Source organism: Artemia franciscana, chromosome 2 (genome assembly GCF_032884065.1).
Source record: "Artemia franciscana chromosome 2, ASM3288406v1, whole genome shotgun sequence".
NCBI lineage: Eukaryota > Metazoa > Arthropoda > Branchiopoda > Anostraca > Artemiidae > Artemia > Artemia franciscana.
In genome coordinates, this window is record NC_088864.1 from 53,063,418 (window position 1) to 53,080,527 (window position 17,110).

The 17,110-nt window shown below is 35.4% G+C and overlaps 1 protein-coding gene across 3 annotated transcripts in view; it reads left to right on the plus strand.

Annotated features, from left to right (window-relative positions):
• Positions 1-17,110, plus strand: part of LOC136043567 (uncharacterized) — a 187,309-nt gene that overhangs the window by 34,682 nt on the left and 135,517 nt on the right. Inside the window, exon 2 of one of the 3 annotated variants that reach the window (XR_010621655.1) lies at positions 12,595-14,999. The exons of the other annotated variants lie outside the window; for them this stretch is intronic. The gene's annotated coding sequence lies outside the window, so the exon portion shown is untranslated. Of the gene's footprint in view, positions 1-12,594; positions 15,000-17,110 lie in introns of those variants that run through there. 3 annotated transcript variants of the gene reach the window in all.

Sequence of the window (17,110 nt, forward strand, 5' to 3'; positions counted from 1 at the left end):
ATAGTTTTTGAAAATTTTGGATTATGTGCTACGACAGTTGAGTTCAGCTGTGACGAATTCATACTTAGTTTTGCAATGAGGCTGTAAAAAGGCTATAAAAATGTCACTTTTTTTATCCACCCCCTCCCTTTCAAAAGGCTTCTTCCATTTATGCTTTGAATGGGCAGGACTATGTATACCTATGCTCTAAAAAATTTTGAGGCTGACGTTTACCCCCTCCCTCTCTACTTGAATTCGTACTTGGTTTTAAATGAGGCTGTAAAAAGTGGGTTGTAAAAGTGGCTGTAAAAAGTCCTGTTAATATGTCTCTTGTTTCTTTTAGTTTTCAGTTAATATTACCGGGGATAAAAGTCATTTTTTTCAAGAGTTAATAACGTACAAAGAAATAGCCTCCAATCATTGTGAATTGGAAAGAAAATATTTTCTTCAGAGTAAAATAAAAAATCGTCCTTGGAAACAAGCTTGGGACACTGGCACTTAAATTTTGACATTTATTCCCATCCTGACAATCTGACTTGTCTGGTTGCTATCTTTAAGCTTATAATTTCCAAGAGTAAATCATTGCACCAACCTTTCTTTTTTCTTGTTGGTCGCCTAAATTACAAATTTTTTTTTTTATGGAATCATGACGAAAAACTGTCAGAAAACTGCACTAGTTTCAAATTTGAAGAGACAATTTTTTTTTTTAATCGAGCTGATAAGCCCGATATTAACACTACACAAGGTAAGCTTCTAATTTGCGAAATGAATTTGTTGGATGTGTTTGTAAAGATTAAAATTCTAACTTTGAACTGGCCAAATTAATGCAGTATTAACAAAAAGGGAGACTGTACTCCCAACCCCACTGCAAATCAAATATTGAAATTATTCCTTTATTTAAAAATTAGTATTCCAAACTATGTTTCGTAAGAAAATCTGTAATCTATAAGAATTTTGCCGTGTATGTACTGTGAAGGATCCAGGGGTGGTATTTCCCAAAAAGTTGCGGACATGCTAAATGTTGTTTAGCATATCATATGACATAAAGCCAGATTGTTAAGCCTTCTTTTGTTAGGCCATAAAGGATCAGCTGTAACTTAACAACGAAAAGATGCAAAACTTTGAAAACTGTTCATAATGGTTAACCGTGAACCGAACAAGAAAAGAAGCTTTTGCATTTTTTTTTTTAATTTTGCAGAATTTAAAATTAATTTCTTATTTTCTAGCCCACCAAATAAGAAATGAAACAAAACTGTCCTAACTCAGAAAGCAATGTCACGAGGGATCAAACAACGTCAGGCTTTTATAGAAATTGGAAGTATCACTTTGAACCCCCAAGGTCGAAACTCTGTATCTTTTTTAGGTTTTCAGAAAATAATTCCGAAAACTTGGATCTCAATTTCCCGCATTCTGAGTTTTTGCTTTTTGTGAAAATCCAATTTCATTAGGTTTTCTGACATGGGTGTACATAGAAAGCTTTAGCTTGGAGCCATACTGAAAAAATCTTGCTGAGTTTTGCTCTTAGGTGGGGGAAGTTATTTTTCAACAATCTTGTTACCATTATACCTACAAAAGGGGTCGTTGGTCTAGAGCTTTAACTTTGTGTTTTGGAAATTTGAATGTGAATCGGCGGTTTAGGGGGGGGGGGTATTTGAGTGTTGTTCCTTTGTTATTGTAATCAGTATATCTATCAAAAGGGATCGTCAAGTCTGAAAAGATAAAATAAGATATTTATTTAAATAAATTATTATCGCAAGCCCCAAAGGGCTGAATTTTATTTTGGGGGTCAATACGCAAAGACAAAAAATGAACTGAAAAAGCAACGACAAACTTAAAAATGGCAAGCAAATACAAAGATTAAATGGTCAGAATGAAGAATCAATACACTAGCCAGTATCTGAAATAATAATTTCATCAAATTCGTCAAAAAGAAAATATATATATATATATATATATATATATATATATATATATATATACAGGTTGTAGCATGTTAGAAGATAAAGATAAATAAAACAAAAAAAAACATATGAAAACATTAAGATGAAATTGAAAGCGCATAAAGGAAAAAGAAGCAAGCGAACATATAAAATACAGGGGCAACGTCTGAACAAAGGAAAAATGGGATTTTTCGTCGACTTTTTCTCTAATGTAGGTGACAAAATTTTTTAATAAAAAACAAATGAGAGACGAGATAGGAACCGGTTCAGAAACAACCGGATGCGGGCGCAATCTGGATGGGGAATGTCTTTTGGCGAAAATGTTCTCTGTGTGAGGGTTTGTTAATCCCTTTTTTTAAAAATGTAGGCATAACATACCCCTCCTGTCCTTAAGTATTTCTAACCTAGCCTTTTTTTTAGAAGAAGAGAGTATAGAACCTTACCTTCTTTTAAAATTGTTCGTGGTGCTCTTCTTTGGACGGATTCTATTTTATCTGTCTCTTCCTTCGAAAGATCAGGGTGTCAAACCGGACAAGCATTTTGAGATAAGGGCGGACAAAGGAAGATAGATCCATTTTTTGTGCCCAATTCAAGCTAAGTGGGGATGAGGTATTCCTTAAATTTTTTTATAAAGACGTGTACCTGGAAAGACTATAAGATATTTTATCAAACTTATTGGGAATTAGTTGCTGATGTCCTATTTACGCGTTCTTTGGATTCAACCTGATCCTTTGTCTTTGGGGTATGGACCTAAAATCCTGTAATGAGAAAATATACATAACAGCATGTCAAATTGAATAAAAGGCGGTTAAAGATGTAGATTAGTTTGCTTGTGTTGTCTTTTGGGGTCTGAATCCAATCAAACCTTTTTGGCTGCAATGAGTCCCCAACTTCTTGTTAGGATATATACACGAAGGGTGCTGGCTTTCTTGAGAGTCCATGGCTGATTCACTGTCTATAGGGGGGGGGATCAGTTCTTAAATTCTGTTTGTAGCGATGTCAACTAGAACGTAAGATATCAATCACATTTTGTGGAAAAAAAGAGTTATTGGCCTTCGGAATTGCTGTCGAATTTCAACATAGCTTGATGCCAGTCGAGAGCTGATTTCAATGTTGTGTTTTTTACTGGTCAAGAGCTGATTTGACTTATCTCTGTGGAGGTCCATTATTCTTGTCGTCGGGACATCTAATAAAATAGGTTTTTGGACTTAAACATACCTTGATTAGAGGCAATGAGGTCCTGGACGAAGCTGACCAATATAAGAGAGATTCCTAAAATCATTTTAGGATATCTACTAGAAGGGTTCTTTAACTTCTAACAAACTTATCCAGAAGTGACGATTGAGCTCCTAGTTGTAACTTTGTGGAGCCCAATATCGACTCAAACCCTGGGTGATGAGGGAATGGATCCCTGAATGCATGTCATCAGCATATCTACCAGAAGTAAGCGTCGGATCCCGACCAAACTTGCTGATATGCTGATGTTCGTGTCTTTCTAGACCCTGCTCCCATTCAGATCTCTTGGAAAATGAGAGTGTTGTAAAATTCAAACAAACAGTCTCAACAGCTACAACTAGGGTTTTAGGTGCCAAACTAGAGCTGACTTCTTTTAGAAAAGGACTATATTACTGCCATCTGCATCCATCAAAACTCTGTAGAGGGTTTAGTTGCACGTAGTAGGGTTTCGGGTGCCAAACTTGAACTGACCTCTTTGAGAAAAGGACTATACTTCTTCCATCAGTTTCCATTAATGCTCTAGAGAGGGATTTAGTTGCACGTCTAGAGAGGATGGGGGCGAGTCTAGTCTGATGCAGAGCATTTGCTGCTAGAAGTAATTTGTAAGGGTAATTCAAGGTCTTGTTCTAATTTTTGGGTAAAGTGTCTTCATATCTGTATGAATCATATGTATCATATCTGTAGTATCTTAATCATAAGATACATATCTGTATGTATCTCCACATCTTCATATTTCTAAACTACAAGCATAAGTTTTTAGAAAGTAAAACATGTCTATGTACGTTTTAAGTTTTTTTTGCCTGCATATCTTAAGAATGTCAAACATGGTGCAAGGATGGTGCAAAAATTGGTGCAGGATGGAATTTTAGGAATTGTTCCCGACGAAACGCATTTTTACCAATAAAAGAGTTCACGCCTTCTTTCTGACTTTTTTAGCTTTATTCGATTCAATTTTCAAAATTAAAAACTTTGAGATTGAAAATTTAAGGTAATTAGAAATTGTGTTCTGATAAACAACAATGAATAGATAAGATCCTTCTACTAATACACATTTTCTTCTGTTTTAAGCCGTCTGAGGCAGACACATTGACAAACTGTAGAGTTTAATTTTTTAATATCGAAATTCTACAAAATGTGATACCTTATAATATTTATATTAAATGAACTTTAAAGTTAGTACAGTGATTAAACTGCAATTTATGTTTGAATTGCAGTTTAGTTTGAATTCCAATTTAGCTGCAATTGCAATTAGTTGAATTTTAGTTTAGTTGTAAATTGCAATTTAGTTTAATTATTTTTGGAGGGCCGTAACTGTTAGCCAACGAATTTCTTAGGTAGATTCAGGCCAGATGGGGGCGAAAAAAATCTCCTGCCGCTTCGTATGGAAGAGACTGTTGTAAAAATTTGAGAGGGCTTCTTCGATTGGAAATTGATACTTTTGCTCTTTTTAAGAGTCAGTGCGATTGGAGGGTAAAGAGCGTCCCTCTCATGTTTTTTCCTGCTACCTCCTCTACGTAACCCTCATGATATCGGACCAATTATTTAAGATAACTATTCTCTTAGAAACGTCAAAAGGCCTAATAAGTATGCCTCCGGGGTTGGTATGAACCCCATCGCCCCAAGGGCAATGGCCCTAAGTATTAAGTTAAACATTGTTCAAAAATATGCTTTAGTAGAAAGCTCGAACAAGTCTGGTCTTGGTTTGTATTCCGAACAGCTAAGACATATTAGGTATCGTTCGCTAGGCCAATATTCCCTTAGATTCCTAATGGTATGCTCTGGAAAATGCATGCTTACTTGAGTAACTCAGAAGGAACTATTTGCACCCGAGTTTTTAAATTATCTGGAACATCTTAAAAATTGCCTGAGAGAGCGGTTTGAAACTTTCGAGGAGTATTTGGGGAGGGCCTCCAATCATTTTTCTTGAGAGGGAGTAGATGTAAATAAGAAGACACTACATAAATCCTTGTTGTCTGGGATGGAATTGAAACTTGCAGGTAATGTTTTAGTTATAATCATTCCTTTTCCAATATTACCTGGAAGTCTCAATTTCATCCCCTTAGTCCTTCCCTAAATGTTATAGACATTATATTTCTTATAACCTGGATGCACACAGTGTCTCTTGATTTAGCTCTATCCTCTCTCCCTAGTTAGAGTTCAACGTCCACTTGACCTAACCCCCTTAAAAGCCCCTGAAAGTTTCAACTTCATACCCCAAGACCTTCAAGGGCGCCGGCAGAAACTTTTCCAGGGGAGGGGGCAGACGCCAAAATAGCAGTGGTAGTTAGATGACAGTTCAGGTGGTTTAGGGCACCAAACTACGATTTTACCCGAAGAGGACAGATTTGCAATCAATTTAAAATTCTGAGAAGATGATTGATTTAAAAGTATCAATAACTATATTTTAGGCTTCCCAGTTGCAAAAGAAGTAACGACGAACGGTTGTCCTGGATTCAACCAAGTTGATCCACTTTATTTGTAATGGAATTAGGCTACGTTTAGTGATATGTAATTGCGTATCAGCTATAATGAAGGGGCGTGAGTCATTGTTTAGGGTAGGGTGGATTACTATAAAAGTTCATTGTAATGGACAAGCTGCTTACTCTTCCTGAGGCTTCAGATAAATTTTGAAAGAGGTAGGGGGAGTAGGAATTAAAAAAAAAATATTTCTATCCAGCTAAAATGTTACATTCCCTTATCTACCAGCACCGAGGTGGAAAAGGCAAGGCAGGTCATCATCAAACCCGCCAGGAAATTTTTTTGGGGTGGCAAATACTGCAAGGAACTAAGTTTTCAGCAATTTTAAATGATAATATTTTTCTTTTTCTGTTTATAAAAAGTACTTCAATGTATTTAAATTAATATATGTAATGTATTTATCAACAAGAAAATCCTACTGTAGAGGCTGTGATGGCTTCAGTAATGTAGAAAATTTAGAAATTCAGATACAGAAAACAATAGCCTACTTACAAAAACTAAGATATCCCAGCATTCAGCTCTGTTAAGGAATGCCAAAGCATTGGACGGATATTTTTTTAAACAATATTGACAGTTTTGAACTTGGTTATTAGACACCAAAGTACTTAATGCCTTTAGAGTCAGTGTTTGTAAGAAGTAATACATTATCAAAGTAATTTGTTCAAAGTAAAACATTAAAACTAAGATTATGAAAATTGGATAAAAATTTTGAAGCCGATATTTTTAATTTAATTTTAAATATCAAAAATCAATACATTTGACACCTTTATACTTCACAACTGTAAAAAATTAATCTTTATACAAGTAACAACTAGATAAATACAGTCATCCCTGGAAAAAAACAATAAATGATAATGAAACACAAAAAACGGGTCCGTTCTGGGGGGAAAACAGAATTTCCCAGCATTTCGTTCAGGGGAAACATTTCTGATTATAGTGGCTTCATGTATCAGCTCATGGGTACTCTTGCAATGCTAGCAAAAGTTGACAGCATATTTTTTTTTACCGAAATTGCCCCTTATTAGGTTGTTTTCCTTGTGTCTTCTATAATTATACGAACTTTTTAGTATACTAATAACTACACTAATTACTAATAAATAAATACCTATTTAGGATCACCATTAAAAGTTGATTTTTTCATTGAATGTTATCAATAATTAGGCTCTTATATTTTCGTCATTGACATGGATCGTCATTTACTTACCATTTATTACTATAAAGAATTTGAATTTTTTTTGTTGCTTCATCCAAATCATATAGAAAAATGTTTGTGAAAAACTCAAAAGGGGTCACATGGTCACAAATTAGAACTTTCATTTTCTTATTAATGGTCAAAATTTATTGACAGGCAGTCAACAATGGGGCAACACGAATATTCCCATGGTTTTTCCGTATTCTGCTCTCTTTCCTTTGGTTTCCTTATAATTACTTTCTAGTCCCAAATTTCAAGGGGAACCATGGTCCCCCTGCCGGCACCCTTGAAGCCGTTTCCAATGTATTGTAGATACATCGTTGTGATAGTATGGCAACACGCAGTTTCTATTTTCATTTACATCGTTACTTAACCAAGTATAGACTATAATTCCCATTGGAGCTGATAATGCGATAGCTGTTTGGTAGATCAGATATAAAGATTGGCTTAGTTTATTCGCTCTCCCCCAACAAAATATATATTCTCCTTGATAGGCAAAAACAAGGCGATGAAGACAAAATTTAGAAGAAATTGTGATTCGCGACACCCAAAACAGCTAATTCATGGCACTCAAAATAAGCCAATTTTTTTTTTTGTCTCCCGGCGGTCAGTAACTTAATTGACATGCGTGTACGAACAAAACAAAATGAAACATTTCGATTTATATAGCCCCTAATCAGACCAAGTATTTTTTTCTCCGATCAGCGTAAAACTTACGGTATCCCCAACCAAGGGGATCTTAACAAGGATAGTAAATTTTGGAAGAAAAGGTGGTTATTTGGATTTGTTATCGCCAAAAATCAGGTTTTTTTCGCTGATTTGCTTTTAAAGTCTTGGTCCGTGCAGACTTCAAAGGAATCTTAATTGACAAGAAAAATTAAGAAGAAATCTGATTCCATTGATTCATAGTATCCCTTTTTTAAAGACGATAAAACAGAAATCTTTTCAGTAAATGACCTTGGCGTGCATTATTTAAACAAAAAAAGTAATAACAAAAAATGATGTGAAAAGTTTGTTTTAATAGTATAGAGGATTAAGATATGTGTATATTTAGGGCAAGAAAAGTCTTGGTTCGGTTCAATAAAGACCACTAAAATACTGACACGTCATCTACGGAAATTTCAAACTTGGTCGGTGAACGCACCAGTTTTACCGACTCCTGCCGTGACTTTACAGATGGGGCCGCAATTTTTCATTTGGCTAAATAAACAGCGTTAAAATAGTGACATGATATGTACCAAAATCTAAATCGCGGTTGGTAAATGCAGCGGTTTTACCGACTTGCAGTGATTTTACGTATTGTATTCGAAATGGACATTGTGCTAATTATTGACAAAAAGTCGGTAAAAATGACCAGCCAGTTGGTAAAGTCTCTTGCACCCCCCACAAACATTTTGGTTAGTAACGATCCTGATTAGAGGATGTCTGCAGAATTGCTTCAGCTCTATAGGGAAAAAATTACGGATTTTCAATTAATATGAATAGTAATCTCCCTCCCATCGATCATATTCTAATAGCAAATCCACTATTGAAAGCATGTTCCATAAAATGACAGCTGATCGAAAATTTGACTAAATATTTAAATTTTGCTCAAAATGTACATTACTCTCTGAGATTTTAGATCTTGCAAAAAATTAAAAACTCTACAAGCATTCCTAATTTAATTAATAGTAAAACTATACCTATTACAAATGGACAAAAATAAGTTACAAGGTGTGTTTGGAAAAAAATTAAAAGAAAAAGTAAATAAAACCCAAAAAGAGCAGAAATAAAGTCACATAATTATTCATACTTGCACCGAACATAAATTTCTATCAATGAATAAATGAAACCCAAAACGAACAGAAATTAAAGCGAGTAATCACACCAAACGTAAAGATAACCAATGCCGCTATAGATGAGCAGATCAATCACCAGAAAAAGTAACAGAAATTTAGACAAATAATCATTAAAACTAAAAACGAACAAAAATAGGTGTGCATGTACCTGAACCCCTGTTTAATTGAATACATGTCCAACTGAACCTTCGTTTAACTGAATCACCTTTTACTCAACCCCCGTGCAACTCAGCTCAACTCCCATTCGGCCTATTCAGCTCAACCCCCGTACAACTCAGCCCATTTAGCTGAACCCTCATTCAACTGAGCCCCGTTTAACTCAGCCCCTATTCAAATTAATCTCCGTAAAATCTCAACCCTCATTTAAGTGACTCTTCATTCAACTAAGCCCCGTTTAACTCAACCTTCATCCAACTCAACCCCTGTTTTAACTTTTCCCCATGTAACTCAACCCCCATTTAAATAAGGTTCAGCTTGATTCGACGCATTACAAGGCATAAGAACAATAGCGCTGATTAGAAACTAAAAATCTGGCTCTAGCTTCGGCCAAAGATCAAATACCATGATTAGTTTGTTTTAAAAAATGTGAGCAGAAGGGAGAGTTGTTGAGTTTGGGCCCTGGGTCTAAAATTGGAAACAGTTTGTGTTTCTATTTGGGCCTACATTTAGTAGGATATAGCTTCTAGTCTAGGTATACACAACAGTCAGAAATAAAATGAAGAAACTTTCAGAGGTATGAAACCAATCAGGAGGTAATTGAAGAGATAATTGAAATATCTGCCACAAAAAAATGTTCTTAACGATGATTGTAATGATAGCAATATTATACCTAGAATCAGATTTGAATAGTGAATCAATCGTCTTTTTATTTAGAAATTTCGGATGAAGTATCCTATGTAATATCAAACTCAGTGACCAGCTAAGGCATGCCTTTATGGGGCTGGGGATTAAAACCCTGATTCCAGGAAGCAGGGATAGTTACCTATTTCAATGCCCCTATGGTATTCCAGTGAACCGCTTGTGCTGGAGAAATAAGAAAGAAAAAGAAGACATAGCCGAGTATCAAGCTCTTTTGAAATTCCCAAGAATGTCTTTCGTAATACTAATCAAACAATTCATGGTAACAAACTGTAAGAAAGGAACGACACGGCTCAATGCAACCGAATATCTAAAAAACGGAATTTTGATATCAATGAATATATCAAACGAATCGACGCATTATTCGGGTTCCAGCTTAGTGTTACCTATAGAAGACTACGAGCCTGAGAAAAATTTGCCGGATTTTTGGAAAATGGTTGGAAAACACCCTGAAAGTCAAATAATCGTAATGAAAATCACGCGATCAAATTCAGTATATTATTAGAGAACAATACTGTAGAGGTTTCAAGCTTCTATCTGCAAAAATGTAGTGTTTCGTATTTTTTGTCGGAAGAAAAATCACGGATGCTTGTTTATTGTTTTTTTTTCTAGGGGTGATCGTATTGGACGAGATGATCCTGGAACATTGGAACAGAGTTAATTTGAATGGAAATTAAAAGTTATAGTGCACTTTTTAAGTGACAAAAAAGATTGGTAGCTAGCTTTCCCTCCCCGACCCTTTCCCCCCAAAATCGTCCGATAAAATTTCAAGATAGCCATTTTATTTAGTATAGTTGAAAACTCCGTAATTATGCCGTTGAAGATAACATGACCCCCTAGCCCCTAGGAATTGGCCTTTAAGTTATAAAATTCGCACATTGTTTATGTATAGTATTTCTTATTTGGATGTATACAGACATTTTTCAGGGGTGGGGGGGGGGTGGTAATTTTGTGCTGAGGACGGGTTTCCAAGGGGAGAATATTCCATGTGGAGGGGAATTTCGGGGGATGAACTATCAGGGGTAAATTTTACACTGGGGAGATTTGACATAATTCGCATACGAAATACTTCTTATTTATATTAGTTTCTCTTTGTCTATTCAATTTTGCATGTGGACATGTTCCAGGATAATTATCCGGAGGAATTTTCAGCGTGTTTGGATTTCTGGGAAATAATTTACAAGAAAGGGGGGATTTCCAAAGATACTGTAAAAACGGTCAACATAGTTAGGACTTAATTTAATGCTCACATGAAAATAAATAGGACCTTCAATAAGGGATCAGTTTGTATTTGAGCTTTTTTTTTTCTTTTTTTTTTTACTTGTTGGCTTTTTCAAAACTCATTTTTTTTACTTGCTCATGGGAGTTTCCAAGAGGGGAATGTTAATCACATGTTTAGGGGTCTTTGATCATGGAGATTTCAAGGGTAAACCTTTTATGGTTTACAGTTTTACACTCCAGAAATGACATTAAAATCAGGTTTTGTGCCGTAAGCCATTTTATAGTGATTTTATCATGGCGAATCTATAAAAAGGGCTTAAATGTGAGTAATAGTTTTCAAATGACCTTATGTAGCTCTCCAGAATGTTTTAGTGTCCTATTAGTATTGGTGAAAGATAAAAACAAAGGAAGAAGACTTATCAGCGTTTCAAACTCTTTTCAAAAATTACCATAATTTTGTTTCCGCAATAAACTTTTACTATTAATATGAGACTAACTAATAGGTATCATTCCCGAGTCAGCATTAACGGCAAATTTACCCTGCGAAACAGAGTTTTTCTGCTTTAAGCATGTTTTTACCCTTTTGGCTGCTATGGCCTGTGGTTTTTTCCATACTAGATTGCAGCTATAGAGTCATCTTTGGTCTAGCTTTCATTTGGATCCGTTGCTCCATTTGCAAGTTGTACTAAATTCAACCAAAAGCTTGATTTTTTCAGCACTTAAAACCCACTCCCCCTCGTTTTATTTGAGCTAGGGTTTTCATCTCAAAACTTGATGCCTTTCACGGTCTTAGGCACCTTTGGTTCAATCTTCACTGAGGTCCATCAATCTCTCGCAAGTTACACTGAATTAAAGCAAAAACTTAAAACCCCCTCCCCCTAATTAAGCTAGGGTCTTTATTCAATTTTCATCGAAATTCATCTCTCCATTTGCAAATTACAGTGAATTAAATGAAAAACTCGAATTTTTTTAACACTTAAAGCCCCATCGCCCTAATTAAGCTCAATTTTTATCCAAATAGTTCAATTTTAATACAAATCTGACAGGCGGTTCTCCCGCTATACTCGATTGCACAGATGTGCGGACAGATCTCAAAAACCTATCTTGATCGATATTTTCCACTATCCAAATAGGTGATGATGCCTGGATGATGACATGCTATTGTTTTCCTTTTTTTGGATCCAATGAGCCAACATGGCTACCTAAGACGTTGCAAAATCCGTCCGTCCTTCTGTCTGTCTGTCCGTCCGTCTGTGTAATCACGTATAGGGGGGAACCACTGGTTGGAAAATTTTGATGGCCAGATTTGGTGCCAAGGATCATGATACACATAAAGTTGAAAGATGAAGACCCTAGCTCAAATAAAACAGGGGGGAGAGGGCTTTACCTGCTAATAACAGTTTTTCGTTTAATTCAGAGCAACTTGCGACTAAAGTGATGGATTTGAATGAAAATTGAACCAAAGAGGCCTAAGACCATGACACATATCAAGTTTTGAGATAACAAGAGGGAGTTGGTTTTAATTCCTGAAAAATTTAAGTTTTCTGTTTAATTTAGTATAACTGGCAAATGGAGAAATGGACCCGAATGAAAACTAGACAAAAGATGCCGAAGATCAGGGCTCATATCAAGTTCTGGTATTACAAACCCTATATCAAATAGGGCGAGGGGGAGAGGGTTTCAAGTCTTAAGAAAGTTGAGTTTTCCTTTAATTTAGCAGGGCCTATAGCTTATGAATGGAGTGACAAATCTGAAGTCAGATTCGTCTGAATACCTTATTTTGCTGAAACGAATTTGACAAAATACCACTGCATTGGATCCAGCTAGAATTCCCTAGACTTGTTTATTGCAGACAACATTTAGATGGGCAAAGATTCATAGCTTCAACAGTTTTACCAATAATCTGGTCCTGAAGATGATGAAATGGTAGAAATCTGGTGCAGTTGCGAGATGACAAAACCTAAGTACTAATGTCAGAAATATAAGGCCAAATGGACTACAGTATGCAACATTTAGAACAAAACAAGGAATTTTAGCTCACTGTGAACCTGTGAACTGAGAAATAATTTCAATTTTTGTTGTTATATAACTTTGAAACAAAAATTAAACCAAGTGTTAATCATAATTTAACTTTTTTTTGTCAAAAACAAATACCTTATTTCATATCCAAAAATAGTGCATAGAGCTATATCTGAGTTTACTCTAAATCTAAAGGGTGATGTTTTCTTGTACATTGCCAAAGCACACACACAGAAAATTTTCGTGTCAAAGGTAAAATATTTGAAAAACAAGTACATTAAAAGTATCTTAAGTAATAAGTATTTCGTAATCTTACTTAAGTATCAAGTAATAAGTACACCCTAGTTTTTATTTAAGCACAAGTACAAGTAATGAAAAATTTTACTTAAGTAGTACTTCAAGTAAAAGTACTTCAAATAAGTGACAGCACTGGTTTGTATCATGTTTGTGGTTCTTATCTCTTCTTTATTAATAAAAGTGGAAATTTTGGCGGGTATATTGATTCATTGCATTCTCTTTCATGGCGATTTTTTAGAAATCTCGTGAAGCTGGAGCCTGAATCTTTGAATCCATCCCTTATAAAAGGTGAACTATTCATCAAGTGGGATGAAGATTTGTCTCATTCTACCCCCGTTATATTGAAAGTTGATAAAAATTGTTTTTTCCTGTCTTGGACTGGACAGTGTGGTGAAACCAATTTTTTGGATATAAGTTTGATTCGGGATACCAGGACAGGTGTTAGGAACCATGTTGACTTTGGGTCTGATGATAGTCTTGAAGATAGAACTGTAAGAATTTGTTATGGCAATGACTTTGTGAATGTCAGGTTTGTGAATTTCAGTTGTCGCAGTAAGGATGTTGCCAAGATTTGGTGTGATGAGATATTGAAAGTGGCTTATAATCTGCGTGCTCTTAATGGATCAGTTAAAAAATTTCTTAAAAAAGCCTATACGAGATTATTATTTAATGTTGACCGACATAGATTCTTGCAAGTTAGTTATATAGAGAAACGTTTTGCCTCGCACGAAGAAGATAGGAGACAAGTCGAACAGGTGCTTCAATTCGCTGATGTTCGCTGGTTTGATTTCATAGATGACGAAAAATCAATGGAGCCAAAAAGATACATAGAATCAAAACTTTTTACCTTGAAAATGTTTTATCAAATTTACCGCAAGTTGACGGTCCGTCCAGAAGTTGATAGAATTTTTGCCCAAATTTGTGAGGAAAAGAAAAAGTTTTAACACCTGATCAATTTGTAGATTGTTTAAATAATGTGCAGCAGAGAGATCCTCGACTCGATGATATGGTATATCCTTTCGCCAATACGCAAAAGGACTTTGAAATATTAAATCAGAATGAACCATCTACAACGCATGGACCTTGTGGACTACTTTTGCATTAACGTTTGTTGCGTTATCTTATCAGTAAAGAGTGTTTACCCGTAAAACTCGATAAACTTGATCTTTGTAATGAAATGACAAGGCCATTAGCAAATTATTTTATCAATTCTTCACACGATACATATCTGACCAGAAACCAGTTTACAAGCAAGTCGTCATCAGAAATGTATAGACAAATTTTACTGTCAGGCTGTCGCTGTGTTGAACTCGATTTTTGGGATGGTAGATTTATCAATGAACCAATTGTAAAGCACGGTCATATTCTAGTCCAGAAGATTCTAGCGAAAGATGCCATTGATGCTGTTGCTGAATCTGCTTTCAAAACTTCTGAGTACCCTGTTATTTTGTCTTTTGAAAATCATTGTAGCAAAAGCAATCAAGCCAAAATTGCCAAATATTGCCGATAATTATTTGGGGAGATGTTGCTCGACGGGGCAATTGACAATTGGTTATCCACTCAAGCCTAACTATTATTTACCTCCACCTTCACTGCTAAAGCGCAAGATAATAATAGAAAATAAAAAGAATGCTGATATCAAAATGGAACCTGATATCATTGATGAAAATGAAGAAAGTGGTGATGATGATGTAATGGAAGAAGCTCCAAATGATTCAAAAGCAGAAAAGCTTAGTACAGAACAAATGCAGCTGCGACAACCGATAATGGCTGGAAAGGGTACTGTTGGTAAAGAAACTGGAGCGAGTGCTGAAATTTCTGACCTCGTCAATTATGTACAACCTGTTCGTTTTCATTCCTTTGAGCAGGCTAAATTATAACAGAAAAATTATGAAATGTCATCCTTTACTGAATGGAAAGCTAAGGCCCTTTTAGAAGAGCAACCAGTTGAGTTTGTAGACTATTCTATTAGTTTTTATTTTAGTTTGTATTTATTACATTATATTTATTGCAATATTTTTATTACAACAATATTTTTTATAACGACAATATTTTATTACGTTATATTTAGTTTGTATTTATTACATTATATTTATTAGTTTGTAGTACCCCCATGGACTTCGATTATCATCTAATATCATCATACCTCATCTTTTTTGGAGTGCAGGTGTCCAAATGGCAGCACTAAACTTTCAGACTTTAGATGTTCTTATGCAGCTAAACTTAGCGTTATTTGACTATAACAATCACTGTGGATACCTTCTTAAACCGGACTTCATGCGACGGGGAGACATATCATTTAACCCTTGATCTCAATCAACTATTGATAGTATTGTCCCTGCAAAAGTTTCTATCGAGGTAATATCCGGGCAGTTGCTCTCTGATAAAAGGATTGGGACAAATGTCAGGGTGGAGATGTATGGAATTCCAGTTGACACTAAAAAGTTTCGTACGAAGACTATACCTTCGAACGGAATTAATCCTTTGTACGATGAGGATCCTTTTGTTTTTTCTAGAGTGGTTTTCCCGGATCTCGCTTTCCTGCGACTGGCTGTTTATGAAGCGTCAGGGCGCTTCATTGGTCATCGGGCTCTACCTATCAATGCTATTTCTCCAGGTTACAAGTATATCCCACTTCGTAATGAACTGGGTCAGCCGCTTGGCTTACCTTCTATTTTTGTGCATATCAAAGTAGGAGATAGCGTCCCAGATGAGCATCATGAAATTACAAAGACTTTACTGCATCCTACAGATGATACTGAAGTAAATACACCAGAACTCGACAAGTCCTTTATAAAATCTGCTTCATTTTCTGAAGATTCGCCTCTAGGCCAGGGATTCGTACTTCCTGAATTTCTTCTTTTATCACTGAGAGAAATTCTTGAAGCTGAATCTGTCTTTGAAAAGAGAGTACAAAAAAGAGATAAAACAAGTTCGTAGCAAACCTGCGCTCGTACTCTCGTCTCAAGCTGATACAACAGTAGCCGTCGAAATTGACGAGAGAGAGATTAAGAAGAGAGAGAAGGAAATAGCTCTCAAAACTTTTGAATCCTTCTGGAAAAGTGCCTTTGAAAAACTAAAACAATCCCACAATAAAATCTCACGATTTTGAAAGATTGGTTAAAAAAAACTTTTGGAACAGATTGGAACAGTATCGATGTACAAATAGAAAAATATCAGCAGGTACTAGAAGATACTAAATGTGACGATTTTTTGTTTTTGAAATTTGACGATGTGGAAAAGCTAGATGAGTGTTATAAGTCCGTCAAAGACAGCTTAGAAGATCAGTACAAAGATATTGAAAGTGAACTAGAGAAGTGCAAAAAAAAATGTCAGGGTGACCTGGATTGCTGTAGCGATGATATTTGGCCCCATGACCTTTATGATATATTTGACTCGGAACGCTTTGAGATTTTTACTATGTCTAGGAATCTGGACGCAATTACATTGCGTCATCTGGATGTTTAAGAGTTTATTTTAATAAAATTTGTCGATTAGAATCCTAAGTTAAATCCCTACATGGTATAACTGTCGTCAATTGGTTGTTTTCATGTGGCAAATTCGCTGTATGCAATGAAGTATGTTGTTAGAAACATAATTGTGCTCATTAGTCCCTTTTATTTATAACTTTAAATTTTTCTGAAATGAAACGAGGCTCAGTTAAGTTTCCATATACGTCCATACTTGCGTTATTTTCTGGTATATTCTCACTTATGAATCTCAATCTTCTTTAATTACAAAATCTTTTCATACAGAAGTAAAGACTTCTGTATAAGGTTATTTAGCCTCTAGAAATAGTCAGAAAGATAGTCATTATAGAAACGTAGTCAAAACACTCCTCTCCGCAATCAAATTTCGTGACTAAGATCTGACAGGTCTGTTTTTTAACCTTTTTAATGTTTGGATCATCATCAAATATCCATATTGATCTCTTCGATCTACCAAATAGATTTGGTCTTTATTTCGTTCTGTTTAGCCCCTAAAAACCTTCCAAGGAGATTTCTTTATTAAACAAAAGTGGTATCTAAATATTTGCCAGATGATTATAGACC